Raw genomic sequence first — 12,394 nt, forward strand, 5'->3', positions numbered from 1 at the left:
AGTTGTGCTTTCAGAATGAGTAGTCTATATGTTAAAATCCTGAAGATCTTCCTTGAAGAAATTTTTATAGACTTGTATTGGTAAACAATGATGAGTATTTTACAATTCTGAGTTTATTTACAACTGATTGAAGAATTTATACTGATACTTGCATATGCCTAACGGCTACTTTCTGAGAAGGGAAAGGTAGAAATGACCTTTCCTGCTTTGCAGGAAAGGTTGCTCCCTTTCATCCTTGGTCAGTGATGAGAAGCTGCACAGCAATCCGACTTGTGCGATCTCTGAACCATGCCTTCCATGTCCTTCATTCGCTTTCTTTAACACTCCCCTCGGGTTCATATAGGTTTATTGAACCCATCTTCGAGAATAGACTATGACTACCTTGTCGAGGGCCTTTGTAAATATATACGCCAATTGATCTTGACTCTTGATGTAAGGAGTTTCAATTTCTCCTTTTTGAACCTTTTCTCGGATGAAATGACAGTCGACTTCGATGTGCTTGGTCCTTTCATGAAACACTGGGTTTGATGCTATGTGCCGAGCGGCTTGATTGTCATAAAACATTTTCATAGGCTCCATCGTTTCTACTTTCATGTCCTTGAGTACTTGCTTTACCCAAATGAGTTCACTAGCTGTGGATGCCATCGCACGATATTCTGCTTTGGCGCTTGATCTAGCAACTACGCTCTGTTTTTTGCTTTTCCATGTCACCAAGTTTCCCCTATCGAATATACAAAATCCAGTGGTTGACTTTCTATCACAACTTTCAGCCCAATCCGCATCCGAGAAACCGACTACATTAGTGGAGCTATTTTTCTTCATCCAGATTCCCTGTCCGGGTGTTCCCTTAAGATATCTGAGGATCCAATCAATGGCTTCAAGGTGGCTGGTACGAGGAGCATGCATAAACTGACTTATCATACTAACTGCAAAAGAAATGTCAGGTCTAGTGACAGTTAAATAAATTAATTTCCCTACTAAACGCTGATAGTGCCCTATGTTGGTCAAAGGATCTCCGTCTTCTAAATTGAGTTTAGTTTTAGTTTCCATTGGAGAGAGAGCAGGTTTGGCTCCTATCTTGCCAATTTCCTTTAATAGATCAAGGGTATATTTTCTTTGGGATAGGAATAAACCTTTGCTGGATTTTGCTATTTCCATGCCTAGAAAGTATGATAACTGACCTAGATCTTTAATGTCAAATTCCCTTTTTAGACGTTGTATGACATTTTCTATCTCTTGATTATCATTCTCGGTTATTATGATGTCATCAACGTATACCAAAAGAATAATGGTGTGTGTGCGGGTGTGTCTAACGAACATGGAAGAATCAGAATCACACTTATTGAAATTGATACTTAATAGAAAATAACTGAGTTTAGCATACCATACCCTTGGAGATTATTTCAGGCAATAGATTGCTTTATTGAGCTTACATACCAGGGATGAGTCTAAGTTTGTCTTATACCCAGGAGGAATGGCCATGTAAACTTCTTCTGCTAAATTTCCTTGAAGAAATGTATTCTTGACATCCATTTGGAATAGATTCCAACCTTGATTGATTACTGCTGAGAGTAGGATCTTAATCGTGTTCATCTTGGCTACTGGAGCGAAGGTCTCTTGATAATCGACTCCGTAAGTTTGAGTGAAGCCTCGGGCTACGAGTCTAGCTTTGTATCTGTCAATAATTCCATCACTATTGTATTTGATCTTGTATACCCATTTACATCCCACTGGTTTTTATTTGGTGGAAGAGAGACAATACTCCATGTGTCATTCTTTTCCAGGGCTAGAAGTTCTTCTTCTATAGCCTTACACCATTTGGAGTCGGTATTGGCTTCGTAGAAGTTTGTAGGTTTGGAATGATTGGAGAGCTGACATAGATAATTGCGATATTGGTTAGATACAACACATAGTCTCTAAATTTCACAGGAGGTCTGGTTTGTCGACTGGAACGTCTCAAGGCAGTTGCTTCCTCTGGGACTTCGTGAAATGAAGCTTTTTGTTCTTGTGAGTGGTTATCTCCCCCTGAAGGAATTAGCCTTGAGATGTCAGGTGGCTGTTCTAGGAGTGGACTGTGATCAAAGCTGCTAAGAGAAATATCAGAGTTAAGCGGAAAAAGAGAATTAAATTCAGCACCGGTAGGGTTGGTATAGTAGGACTCATTCTCGAGGAAGGTGACATCCCGAGAGACATAGGACTTGTGAGTCAATGGATCATAACACTTGTACCCTTTTTGGGTGGAGGAATATCCGAGGGAAAAAGTTTTAACCGAGCATTTGTCTAGCTTGTGGTGGCGAGTGACGTGCACATAGCACACACACCCAAAGTCCCGAAGGTGACCTAAATCAATTTTTTGACCTTTGAGAATTTTCAAGGGACTCATATGATTTAAGGTGACTGAGAGAAGTCTATTAATAAGATAGGTAGCAGTTAGGAGGGCATCCGACCAAAAAATGGAGGGAACATTATGTTGAAATAGGAGAGTACGGGTGACATTGAGGAGATGGAGATTCTTTCGCTTAGAGACGCCGTTTTGTTTGGGAGTATTGACACGGGTAGTTTAGTGAGTAATGCCATATTGTCTAAAAAATGTGGAAAAATTTTGATTGATGTACTCCGTACCATTATCTGAGCGAAATGTTTTTATATGTGCATTATACTGGTTTTTGATAAAATAGTAAAATTCTTGAAATAGTGAGAAGACTTCATTTTTGCCTTTTAACAAATAGAGCCATGTAGTGCGGGAATAATCATCAATAAAGGTAACAAAATATCGAAAATGATTGTATGAGGTAACAGGGGCAGGTCCCCAAACATCGAAATGTATTAATTCAAAAGGTTTTTCAGACATGCTTGAAGATAATGAAAAAGGCAGCCGTGTGTTTGGAAAATTTACATACATCACAGTGGCTAGAATCCAAGTTAAAACAAAATAATTTGTTGAGAACATGGTCGGAGGGATGCCCTAATCTTTGATGCATAATCATGTCTTGGGGGGTTTTGGACACTAGACATTGCTGGGGAGGATTAGAAAGACAGTATAGGCCATTTTCTAGGTGTCCCTTACCAATCGTCTTCCCGGAAATTCGATCCTGAAAAAACACTAAGGATGGTGAGAAAATGACATTACAATTTAAATCGCGAGTGATTTTACCAACAGATAAAAGGTTAGATTTAAATTCTGGTAAGAATAAAATATTCGAAAGAGATGAATTAAATAAGTTTGAGGTGCCATAACCCTGAATTTTAACTTGATTTCCATTGGCCCTTTGTCACGTCACGAGAATCTACGCTCGGTAAATTTTTGTAATTTTGCAGGATTCCAAGTCATGTGATCAGTAGCACCTGAGTCAATAATCCAGTCATGTTGATTAGATGCAGTATTATTTTTAAGTGACTGAGAATTAAATTGAACCGAACTTGACCCATCGGGTTGAGAGAATCCAAACCCGTGGGGTTGTTGGGCCAAGGCTTGCAGTTGGGCCATAATGTCCTGAATTTGGGCCTGGCGGGCCTGCTGAGAAAAGGGCAGATGGGCCTAAGGCAGATGGGCCTGTGCTAAGGCTGGGTCCGGCCCAGTTGAGGACATATGAGCCAGGCCTGGGCCGAGCCCAGATGAGAAGAGCGGGCCTGGATCAAGAAGTGGGTAGGGCGGGTCGGTCGGTGGAGCCCAACATTTCAGTCGAGTTTGAATTGGGCGTCATATAACTTCGACATCGGCGGCCCGCACCCTTACCCCACGCCCGCCTTGGGGTTTTCGTCCCTTTTCTCTCCAATTTTTCTGCCTCCTTTCTTCCACGCTCCCGAGCCTTCCCACCCCCGTCTTTGGTCGCGGTGAGGGTGGAGGTGCCGGCCGTCACGGTGACCACCTTTGCGGTGGTCACGGCGTTCGATGGCCCGACTCCTCCCTCCGATCAGTCGTGGTGCGTGGAGTAGGCTCGGTTGTCGGTGGTCTCTGGAATCTCGTTCATCGAATTCCTTCTTGTTTCCTCACGCTGAATCGAGGCTATTATGGCTTCGATTGATGGCAGTTGAGGAGCGAGCAGGATCTGCAATCGCAAGCCCTCGTAGCTTGAATCCAGACCCCTCAGGTATGTGTAAATGAGATCATGCTCCGCTCTCCTTTGTAGTTCTTCCAAATCATTTGATGGTGGGAGGTAGTTTTGTAACTCCTCCCACCTGGTTAGAATTTCTGTCGAATACTCGGTTGAGCTTTTGGTCCCTTGAGCAATCTAGGACAGTTCTTGCTTTAATTTGAATATATGTGGGAAATTATTTTAATGGCCATAGAGGGTCTTTATTTTTTCCCATATTGCTCTTGATGTCTCCATAAGGATACATAGACGAGCTATTTTACTGTCCATTGCGTTGGTGAGCATGGACATGACCAAATGGTCAGATGATTGCCACTCTTCTAGTTTTTCTAATTCTTCTTCTGTTGGTGCTTCTGGAATTGCTGGTTTTGGCTTTTGTTTGCTGCTTGTGATGAATCTAATTTTTTTCCTAGCACTGAGGGCGATAAAAATGGATTTTGACCACTCAAAATAGTTGTGACTGTCCTGCAGCACAATATTGGTGATTTTGGTGGTTTCATTGTGAGCCATTGTTTTTGAGCGTTGAACTGTGATTTTTTTTTGTTGTGGCTCAGTAGGTGATGACTGGCTAAACCAGCTTTGATACCATGAAGAAATTTGTATAAACTTGTATTGATAAACAGTGATGAGTATTTTACAATTCTGAATTTATTTACAACTGATTGAAGAATTTATACTGATACTTGCATATGCCTAACGACTACTTTCTGAGAAGGGAAAGGTAGAAGTGACATTTCCTGCTTTGCAGGAAAGGTTGCTCCCTTTCACCCTTGGCCAGTGATGAGAAGCCTGCACAAGCAATCCAGCTTGTGCAGTCTCTGAGATCATGCCTTCCATGTCCTTCATTCTGCTTTCTTTAACATTCCCCTTAAAATATTTCTAATGTGCTAAACAAAGTCTTCAGGATCCAACAAAATAAAAATGCTCTCCAGCAATATGGCTTTCCTTTTGGGCCAAGGTTTAGAAAATCATTTTCAAACAATCTTCTTTTTCACCACCTAATAGGTTTCTCTACCATTTACAAATTTCTTTTTTTGGTTCAGTGCATCATAATACAGCTGGCTTAAAGGAAAAATACTTATAACCTAATGGACACATACTTATTACCCTTAAATTCAAAGATTCAGTACACTACACATGATAATCATTCAGTAAAATAATATTAAAAGAAAAACTCAAGTAATCATCTATTTATTTTGTTGTATACACTTGTATAACATGTAGAGTTTTATGAGAATATACCTAAAAAGAAAAAGAAATTATTAAAGTGTTCTTTTAGTGATATTTTTATTTTTTTTAATTTTTTTTTTTTAATACTTTGATGTTAAAATTTATAAATATAAAATATTGCTATGATGTATAATTAACAAGAATAGTATTAAATCTCAATGTATTAATTGTTTTCTAACTAATTTAACTAAATATGCATTTTATGTATATAATAAACTAGCACGACCGTTATTATTTTGATTATAAATCAAATTGATAAATATAATTCAATATCTTTTTTAATATTTAATATTAATCTATAGTATTTAAAAAAAATAAAAGCAAACTAAATATTTTTAAATGTCTTTAATTTTTTACAATTTTAAAAATTTATTACTGTAATAATATAAAATTTTATTAATGCAATAATATAAAATTTTATTTATTAATTAATTTTGATATTATATAAATTAATATTATCGGAATAATTGATATTACTATTTTTTAAAATTAAAAATTTATTATATAATCAAAAATTAATTTATAATTGAATATATAAAATATTATTTTTATAATTAGAATTTTTATTTAATCAAAAATAAATAAATAATTAATATATATTAAATATAATTAATATATTATTTTTTTAGGATAAAATTAATATCTTATTAGGAAATTCTTTATAGTTAATATAATTTTAAAATATAATTAATATATTTTTCTTAGAATTAAAATCAGTATATAATTATAAATATAACTTATTAATTAATAAATTAATAAAAATTTATAAAATTACACATAAATCTAAATTTCATGTGTCAAAAATTAAATACATATACTAAAATAATTTTAAGTTTCAGAAATTAGTATATATATATATATATATATATATATATATATATATAAATTATCAGAACTTATATTTTATTTTTATTAAATTAAAACATGAATTATTTCAATTACATTTAAAATATATTTGACCACTTTTATGATGTATGGTTATTCCACATATTATTGAAAGGATTATTCTCTCCGACCCAATTGGACAATCCACTTTCAATATAGATGCATATTAGAAAATATAAATTTTTTAAATTAATGTTATTATTTTTTTATCATTCTCTTTATATATTATTATTGTTAAACTAGAATTCTAGCCGCCTGACTCTTTTTGTTTTTTATTCTTCTTGTTCTTTTAAAGTTTTATTTTGAGCAATTGTCCTCTATTACACAGGTATTGAATTTTTTATATAAAAATAGTAAAACAAATTAATATAATATTAAAACAATCGAGCTTGTCAAAGCACACCTATAAAGTTAATAATTAGTATTATCAAATGAAACTTTCGTCATGCAGAATTATAATTTAGTGCTATATTAACATAATTGATGATTGTAGTTTCTTTATATTTAGTTTTTGATGTTTGATATTTATTTTTAATATTTTATATAAAAATATATTTATTAATTTTTATTAATAAAATATTCATATTTCTTATTTATAAAATATTTATATTTCTTTTTAAAAGATTCTTATAAAATTTTATATAAAAACTACAATTTCAAAATAAATAAGATAGAGATTAATTACACTTGCAATGATAATATGTCAACTAATAAAAGATATTTTTGACAATAACTTAATAAATAATAAACTAACAATTAAAGAAAAATAAGTTATATTTTTAGATGGATAAAAAAAGAAAAAGAATTATCAATTTGGGACGAATTTAAATACAAAACTATCATAAAAGCACATGTCCGTTAATTATTAATTTTTTCTGACACACAGAGTAATGAATCATTACAAAATAAACTACATGATATATTTTTTGTCAGAAGGCGAAAAGTTAAACCAAATCTCCAATTTTAAATTTTCTTCAATTAAAAAAAAGAAGAAAAATAAAGAAAATGGAAATACTGATATCAAAAGAGATGTTGCTTGTATTGACTTCAAAGGTGTATTTATATACAAAGATAAGGATCCTACTTATATAATTTCTATATCTGTCCAAATAAAGATTTTCTATATAATAGTAAACTATCAAAATTACATCCACTAATTTATTAGCTAAAGATCTTAAAATATCATTTCATAAAATTACTGCACTAATTTTTATAATTTCCTTAATACTTCCCCTCAAGTTGGAGCATAAAGATTTGAGATGCCCAACTTGCTAAGAAGAAAGTGAAACTGATCAGTACCCAAAGCTTTAGTGAAAATATCAGCAAGTTGTAGAGTTGTATGTACATATGTTGTTTCAATATTTTCATTTTGTATCTCCTCACGAATGAAATGACAATCAATTTCGATGTGTTTCATATGCTCATGATATACAGGATTCGCTGCAATATGTAAAGTTGATTGACTATCACTGTACAAGCGCATGGAATTAGAATGATCAACACCAAGAAATAGCAACAAACCCTTTAACCACTTAAGTTCAGAAGCTGCTGTAGTCATTAACCGATATTCTGCCTCAGCAGAGGAGTGAGAAACAGTCTGTTGTTTCTTGGTTGTCCATGAGACAGGTGATCTGCCCAGGTAAATAAAATAACATGTCAAGGAGCGTCTTATCAAGGGACAACTTGCCCAATCAGAGTCACAGTATGCATACAATTTAAGATCAAAGTTAGCCCGCAAAAGGATTCCTTGTCCAAGATTCCCCTTTAAATATTGGACTACTCGTAATGCAACTTTCCAATGAGCCTTCTTTGGTTGCTGCATAAATTGAGCAAGAATATAGAACGGTAGCTCAATTCAGGTCGTGTAATAGTTAAGTAAATCAGTCTGCCTACCAGCCGACGATATTGAGTAGAGTCACTAGCGTCATCTCCTTCAATAAGAGCAACTTTATGGTTATGCTCCAGTGGAGTTTTCACTGGCTTAGCTCCCAGCAAACCAACCTCAAAAATGACATCCAAGGCGTGTTTTCGTTGACAAAAAAAAATTCCTTCAGCATTTCTTGCTACCTCTATACCCAAAAGATATTTCAACTATCCCAAAATCTTCATATGAAAACAGCTGCTCAAATATTTTTTAACTCACTGCACAGCCGTGGCATCATTACTTGAAATAATGAGATCATCTACATAGACCAAAACATGTATTTGCACATGCTGTTTACGAAAAGCAAATAATGAATAGCCTGAGCAAGATTGATGAAAGCCATACTTCTTCAAAGAATTTACCAGCTTAGCAAACCAACAACGGGGTGCCTGATGCAAGCCATACAAAGACCTTCGTAATCTACACACTTTCCCAGGACTTTTAGAGACAAAACCTGGTGGCATTTTCATGAAAACCTCCTCATTCAAGTCTCCATGGAAGAAAGCATTCTGCACATCCATTTGATGTAGTTCTCAATTTTTTGCAGCAGCTACTGCAAGAAAAGTACGTATAGTGGCCGTCTTTGCAATAGGAGCAAAAGTTTCATGATAGTAAATACCCTCTTTTTGATTATTGCCAAGAATTACCAATAGAGCCTTACATCATTCAATGCTTCCATCATAAGTATATTTTATTTTGTACACCTCCTTACTGCCAATAGCCTTCTTTCTAAGGGATAGGTCTTCCATCGTCCAAGTTCCATTCTCTTCCAAAGCTTGAATTTCTTTTCTCATTGCTTCATGCCATTGTTCATCTCTCATTACCTCATTATAAGAAACTGGCTCTCAACCTGCAGTAATGCTTGCCAAGAAGGACCGATGTTGTGAAGAAAATCGATCATAGCTAACAAAATTGGCTATAGGATAAGACATACTTGAGGAATGTGGTTAAAGCGGTGAACTCTGTGAGGAGCTGAATTGCACATTATTTGTCACATAGTCCTTCAAACAAGTGGATGAATGTTTAATCCTATGTCCACGACCAAACTAATCTCCCACTAGTACCTCCTCTCCTAAATTTTCTTCCCTATTTTCAACTGTACTGATTTCTGCAATTCCCTCAGTGGGAGGACAACCTTCAGGAGATTTCTCTAATATCTCCCTATCTTTCTCAGTAATTCTCTAATCCTTATGCTCATGAGCTCCATATGCATTTTTAATGGGATTTTCACCTGCAAACTTTGTTACAACATATGGAAAATTTGTTTCTATAAACACCACATCCCTTGAGACAAGATACTCATAAGTTTCTAAATCATACACTTTCTATCCTTTCTTGTCAAAATGGTACCCCGCAAAAACACACCTATGGCTTAGACTAGCAAATTTATCTTTATCTCTAAGTTGTTCATGCACATAACTAGACACCAAAAGTCCTATATATGATTATAGGAAGGAAGTTGTCCAAAGAGAATTTCATAAGGAGTTTTTCCCTTTAGAACCGCAAATGGTGTCCTATTGATTAAGTATCCAACGGTAAGAATACATTCACCCCAAAAATCAATTGGCAAGTATGCCTGAAACATCAAAGCTCTCGCCACATTGAGGATGTGACGATGCTTTCTCTCAACTCCTCCATTATGTTGGAGAGTTACTACATAAGAAGTTTAGTGCAATATACCATTTTCATCAAAATAGTTTCATAGACACACAAATTCAATGCCGTTATAACTCCTAATAGTCTTCACATCTTTCTCAAATTGTCGTTTAACCATAGCAATACAATTTTGAGGAACACAAGCAATTTCATGTTTTCCTCTCAGCAAATAAATCCACACAGCACGAGAACAATCATCAACAATAGTCAAGAAATAAGCAGCTCCACAAGAAGCCAAAGCTTTATAACGCCCCCATAAATCACAATGCATTAAATCAAAATAATTATTAGCTTTATTGTCACTAGAATAAAATATCTCTCTAGTCTGTTTTGCTCTAAAACAAACATCACAACTTAAATTATTATTATTTCTACTAAATTTATTTGCTGCAAAAATCAACTCGAGCACCTTATTCGACGGATGACCCATTCTCCTATGCCAAAGATTGAAGTTTGAAACTCCAGAAGCTTTATAAGCATTTGCCGAAGCCACTGCCTTCAAAAAATACAGCCCCTCATGTTGTTCACCCACTCAAATCAGCCTCCTCGTATTTTGGTCCCATATAGCATAAATTTTATTAATGATTTGCAGCATCAGATTTGAGTCATTGAGAAGTTGTCAAACAGAGATCAAGTTATATTTTATATTGGGCGCAAAAAGAACATGTTGCAATTTCAATCCTCCTCTAAGATGCACCGTTCCTTCTTTCAGTGCCACAGTTGCTTCATCATTTGGCATTCCGATTGAACATGGAGCAATGTCAGACATATCTCTCAGGCAAGCCCTTGTCCTAGTCATATGATGGGAAGCCTTTCAATCTATTACCTAAGAAAAAATTTCTTGCTTACCAATCAATCTTTCATTAGATACAGTCTTTTGCGAACTTAAAGTCCCAGCAAAGTGCTTCATTGTTCATCATTTAACCCACTAAGCCCCTTTTTGTCAGTTTTCATGACTCCTCCGTGATCATCTTTTGTTGCAAATTTTTGAGTGACATTTGCTCATTGTACACCTCTTTTGTCACGACCTCCACCACCATTGCGCTTATGCCCACTTCCTCGTCCTGGAGTATTGGAGCGAGGTCTATTTCCCCACCAATCTAGATACCCTATCAGCTGAAAGTAGGTATCTGAACCATGTCCCTCACGATTGCAATGTGAGCATACTGTAGTTTTATCCCCCCTAAATTTCATCCACCAGCCTAAACTGCAAAGCTCATGGAATTGCCTTTCTCTTTCCTTGTTCGTGACATTGTTCTTACTCGTTCTTGCTGAACGACGATTGCATATACCATATTCAGATTGGGTAATGGCTCTGTGCTCAAAATATTAGCACGCACAGTACCATAGCCTTTTCATCCAAGCCCATCAAAAATTGATGAACTCTTTCTTCCTCCATTTTCTTTTCTAATTCAGTTGTGAGATTGCACTTGCATCCACCACAAATACACAATGGTATTTTGTCATAATTATTCAGTTCATCCATATGGTTTTAAACTGTCCATAGTAATTGACTATGGTTTGTCTCTCCAGCTTGCAGTTCGTCAAGTCCGGTCTCAATTGCTGGACTCTTGGTCTATTCCCAATTGAGAAGCGATGCCTTATGTCCTCCTATAAATCTCCAACATTCTCCACAAAAGAAATAGTTGAACGTAAAGAGGGTTCAATGGTGTTAAATACCCACGGTTCCTTCAATGAAACCATACTTCTTTTTGGCCCTCAATGCAGTCTGCACTCCTCGTGCCCACTCTTCATAATTTTCTCCCTTCAACTGCACCTGGGTAATTATGTTGCCTGGATTGTCATTAGGGCTTAGAGCATAAGGATTAGAAGTTTTCTTATCTGAACCAGAATTTCCTTTGTCTTTGGAGGCATGGCTCTAATACCATGAAGAAAACAGAAATATTGGGATCAAAAGAGATGGTCCTTTTATTGACTTCAAAGTTTTATTTATATATAAAGATAAGGATCCTACCTACATAATTTCTATATATGTACAAATAAAGATTTCCTATACAATAGTAAACTACCAAAATTACGTCCATTAATTTATTATCTAAAGATCCTAAAATATCATTTCGTAAAATTACTGCATTAATTTCTGCAGTTTCCTTAATAAAAAACTCAGGGGCTTAGTTCGTTTGATAAATAGATTGTATCCTGATAGATAATTAATTAATACGTAATCAATTATTTACTTTTTAATTATACACGGTTAAATGAATTATACTTTAATAAGCATTTTGTTATTGATAGAAATGTGGGCAAAACATTAATTTTTATTGTATAAAATGTGGCGAAAGAATGACGGATTTTAAAATTCTCATCTCTACCTGTAAAGGATTAAGCAAAGGCAGAACAAGGATAGAAATTATTATTCATACTTTTATAATTTTATTAATGTTAGAACTTTGTAACTATATATTTTTTGACAAAAATATTTATGTACATCGTGTTAGGTTTTATATATTATTAAATAATATTTTAAAAAACAATAAAATTAACCATTAGATAATATATTTTTTAAAAAAGATAGTATTTTTTTGCATATGTATATAATTAAAATTATAATGAAAAAACATATATATTAATTTTGTAGAATCAA

This window comes from Ricinus communis, chromosome 3 (assembly GCF_019578655.1).
Source record: "Ricinus communis isolate WT05 ecotype wild-type chromosome 3, ASM1957865v1, whole genome shotgun sequence".
NCBI classification, from domain to species: domain Eukaryota; kingdom Viridiplantae; phylum Streptophyta; class Magnoliopsida; order Malpighiales; family Euphorbiaceae; genus Ricinus; species Ricinus communis.